Below are 4,964 nucleotides of genomic sequence, written 5' to 3'. Positions count from 1 at the left end.
AAAATTCTTCTGTTACCAAACAGATATACACTAGTGCCACGAAGTAATAGAATTCCTTAACAAACAGATCATCATCCTATAGTACTCAATAACTTGGACAACTCTGCTGAAGACATGAATGTTCTGTCCTAAGATTAGCTAGCTATAATGCGTCCTTCATGCTGGAAATGTACCACTTTTGCTTTCAACGTTTTCTGTTTGTTATTATTTTCCCCATAGAACAAAAGTGGTACATGTTTTTTCATTGAAATTTGTGTAGGTTTCTCAACCAGAAGTGTGATGCTTTCATGTACCGTCTTCTGAATTCTTCCCAGCAACGATCTAGTGGAGTTATGTTAGAAGAAACTGTTGAAAATGATTTACTATTCGAGTGTTTTCGTTTATCGCGTCTCCTGAAAAATTTACTTTATGGCACATGTACCACTTCAACTCTAAACGGTTCATATTATGAGCACGTTGTACAAGTTAGAACCTTAAAAACAAAAAGCACTTCTACGAATATCTGTGGTATTTTCGTGAATTTTGAAACGGGGTTTCATGGGAGGGAAAACTACAGTATTTGACACCAACCGGGATTTGTTTGAGCCGAAAGCAAATTCGGAAACCCAGATGTTACTGCCGCAATCCCTGCTGCTACTGTCACAACCCGCTACGTGTCACTTTTGTACTGTCCGTCCGGTTCACCTTTCGCCTAAAGAATGTAACTAATTGTTTGGTTTTGCACATATAAAATTATAAGTGTTTTACATTAATGTATTCATATTTGTTTTTTTTTGTGTTTTAAATTTGCTAAAGATTTTCTAGTTGTATGTATGTACAACTATATACATATACAACATAACTGTACCTGCCGTATCTTGGTGGAGGTCTGTGATTCTTGTAACGTGTGAGGAAAAAATCCGAACAACTTTTAAATTGGTCCACGAATTCGAAGTGCTGCACAAATCGAAGAATCCTTTCCCACAAAATGGAGATCTACCTTTCTATAACTGGTAACACGACCAGTAGATTCTGTCAAGTGACGCTTAGGTGGGAAAAAGGCGTTGTCGGAAGAAGATCGTCGTAAATTGATTTGCAGTTTTTGTGAGCGAAATATAGAAAAATCTAAAAGTGAAGTGTTCTACCATTTTAAAGGTCTTGGTTATAAAAAAAAACATTCATATTTATTATTGACAAACTCTTCGAGAGTAGAAATACCTTCATAAGGAAATCTGGTTCCGGACGAAAATACACTTTGCGAGAGAGCAAAGTTCGAGCGAAATTAAGGGCGGAAACTTCTGGTTGAAGATGCAATACGAAGGGCAAACGTGGAAAGAAACGGTTCTTGGTTTTGCGGACGACATCGATATCATCGGTATCAACCGTAAGGCCGTAGAGGATTCTTTCGTACCTTTTATTCCCTCTTAGCGAGATTGGGACTTGTCATTAACTCTGCCAAAACGAAGTACATGGTAGCTGGCAGGGAGCGTAGGAGTCCCCGTGGCGTTGGTGCTGAGGTGGAGATAGATAGAGAACGATTTTAAGTGGTTGACGAATTCGTTTATCTTGGTACGCTTGTGACATGTGACAACGATATGAGCCGTGAAATGAAACGACGGACTGCGTAGCCAGCTAAGGTCCCGTAGTTTGCAAACTCGCACAAAACTAGCCCTGTATAGGACGCTGATACTTCCGGTGGCCCTTTACGGACAAGAAGCATGGACGCAGAAGGAAGCTGATCGACGAGTGCTCGGAGTTTTTAAGCGTAGAGTAGTCCGTCCTATGTTGTTGGAGCCTCAAAAAGCTTCGTTGACGCAGTGGATGTGGCAGCACGTTCACATCCATTTTATTGAGAATCCAGGGCGCGTGAATCGCTCCTAGCAGAGTCTTTCCGACAAAATCCGCTTTTTGCACATTTCGTCGATTTTCGAGAGTGTCCATTCCTAAAAGTCTGCACCGGGCTTCGTACGGAGGTAGCGCATCTGGATTTTCCTAAGGAAGTAGTCTTAGAGCGAATTTTATGAACTTTGATTAAACTTTTTCGATTCTGGTTATCCAGATGCTGCGAAAAGGGCTCCACACGACGGCAGCTGTTTCCAGAACAGACCGCACTAGGCTATAGTACATGGAGCGCAGGCAGTAAGGATCATGAAATTCGTTTGACATCCGGAGAACGAACCCAAGATTCCGCCTAGATTTGTTGATTATATGACTGTATTGTTCCCGGAAGTTCAACTCTGCTTCAAGCATAACCTCAAGATCTCGCACTACGTTAGCTCTGGTCATCGCCTATATGATAGTTCCACTGAATAGGTTGCTTTTCCTTGCAAAAGTAATCAATGAACATTTCGATACACTGATAACCATCATGTTGTGTTGACACCAGTCATAAAATCTGTTAATTACACTTTGCAGAAGTTCACAGTCGGCAGGAGTTTTGATTAGGTAATTAATTTTTAAATCATCGGCATACAGTAATTTACAGTCCTTTGGCAGTGCTAGGCAGACTTCGTTGAAAAAAATGGTGAAACATAGTGGCCCCAAGTTGCTGCCTTACGGAACACCTGATGGGTTAACGAATTCTCCTGACTCCACGGAACCCAGTTTGACAGATAGTCGGCGATTGTTTAAATACGTTTCGAACTAGTGAACAACGTTCGAGGACACACCAAGCCGGTCCAACTTAGCAAGAGAGATACGGTGGTTAACTCTGTCAAAGGCCGCTTTTATTACCAATTTTAGAACTGGAAACATAATCGACTTCTTCCAACATTCTGGAAATAGTGCTTGTGATAGGGATAGGTTAAATATGGTTTTCAATGGCGCCCACAGTTCAACGGCGCATTTCATCAAAACTGTCGAAGAAATTCCTTCTGGTCCAGGCTATTTCGAGGACTTCAATTTTTTAGCAGCTGCAAGGATATCTGTGTTATTGAAATCACGGGAGTTCCTCGTCGAATAGCAGTTCTTCGGAAGACCATTATGTTATGAAGAGAGCTCAAGTTTGGGGGATTGCTGATGGAGAAACATTATTGTTTGAGTTTTGGAAGCATTGATTATAATTTTCCTGGTGTTAGCATATTCGTCAAAGGTGTCAAGGCATCGCTGAAGTTTGTTAGTGATCTAACGAGGCTTTCTTTCCTTAACGGCGATTACAGTGTTGTTTGCGAACAAAAAGAGCACGCAGTTATCTTTAAGGGAAGGAATGTCGGAGGTGTAGATGCTGTACAGCAAAGAGCCCGGCTGACTACCCTGCGGGACCACTGCTGGGATCGAAAAAGTGTTTGATAGGCAACCACCGACCGACATCCAACAATGCCATTGCCATGGACTCAGATACAGCCCTGTCACTTCTGACGTTGTTCAGTACCTGAACCAGCTGGTGCATGGTGGATTGCCCTTTCCTAAACCCAAACTGTTCCGGGAGTAAGATGTTGTTTTCCTCGGCAACCTCCATCATGAGGTTGAAATTTTCATTCCGGAGTGTGACCATTCTGGAAGCAATTTGGCTGTTCCGATCGGCCACCTTGAGCTTAATTTCCTAATCCCTGTTCTTCTGGAACTGGTGTCTACGTACATTCCGCAATCTTATTAGCAGCTAGGTATGGTAATCGATAGCAAGGAACTTACTCCTCACAGGAACACATCGAACACACATTTCGTCGGCCATGGTAATAGCTCGTTGAAGACTCTCCAACGCCTAATCGATGTCTTCTACGGTATCAAGAGACGGCGCCCCGTCGATGTTGTTGTCCACCATTCGAGCTCAGTTGACATAGTGGTAATCTTTCAGCTGACAGCTGAAAGGGAGCTACGCTGATCCCCACCACAGGTAGCCGATGTGAACTGGTTTGAACAGTTCATTGGCATTGCATCGTCAAAAAGTATGCAACTGTTTTGGTTTCAGGGTGGCGAAAACCTGGAAAAATCTGGGAAAATAATTTCAGAGAATATCAGGGGATTCGGTTTTGAACCCTTTTTGCTACCCTGGGTTTTGTTGGAAGTTTCGCCAGGCTTCGTGCCGGGTATTCAGGTCTCCCTCAATGACGAAGCGGGACTTGGTTTTGGTGATGTGTTGTCAGGTCATTATTGAACTGTATTACTGTATCGTTGCTGATATTGCACTGGCGAGAACAGTAGAATAAATCCAATTGTTGATTTCGCCTTCACACTAAGGGCTTCGATGAGAGCGGTGCGGATGTGCAGCCAAATATTATACTGGATTCCCTTTTCTGACGATGATCGCGACAGCTTTTCCCTGGAGTTTGTGCTATCAAGACGTATGATTTTGTGGTCCGGCAACTAAAAACTGTCGTCGGATTCCAGATGGGTCTCTGTAGGATTCCAGATGGGATTCACGTCGATGTTGCACTTGCAGACAAAATCTGCAAGCTCGATGCATTTTGCTCTAACAAGCGTTCCATGTGAGGATGGCTAGGGGCTCAAGATCCATATTGGATAATAAATTTTCCGAGCACATGGATTTGCTCGGGCTTGTTGCGACACGCACGAAGAGCATTTGTCATACTGCTAAAAATTTCCAGCAGCTCATCCGCAGAGTACTTCTCGGAGGTTTTGTTGTAGGTGGACGTCAGATGGATGCGAAATTACTTAAATGAGTTTATAAATATGAGGGTCTTTCACAATCTCACATGAACACATTATGTTCAAGAATCAAACAAAATTTTCAGAAAATGTAAGTAGTATACAATCTTGGATGAAACGATATAATCAATGAATAGAATGTTATTTTTTGCAGAACAACTAAACATTGTTTAATCAAGTCTCTAGGCGGAATGATATGCCATGGCAACTCGCTCATAGAAATTCGTCGAATTTAATTGACTCATTAACAAGGTTAGGACTTCCAATTAATGGGAAAAAAGATGCCTCTTCAGGCAAATCACAGACATTCAGTCATTGTAAACCTGTCGATACAAAACTAGTTTGTAGTTAATAAAGCACATTTGAAAAAACTTGTACAT

Source organism: Wyeomyia smithii, chromosome 3 (genome assembly GCF_029784165.1).
Source record: "Wyeomyia smithii strain HCP4-BCI-WySm-NY-G18 chromosome 3, ASM2978416v1, whole genome shotgun sequence".
In the NCBI taxonomy this organism is placed as follows: Eukaryota; Metazoa; Arthropoda; class Insecta; order Diptera; family Culicidae; genus Wyeomyia; species Wyeomyia smithii.
This window is presented reverse-complemented; position numbering follows the sequence as displayed.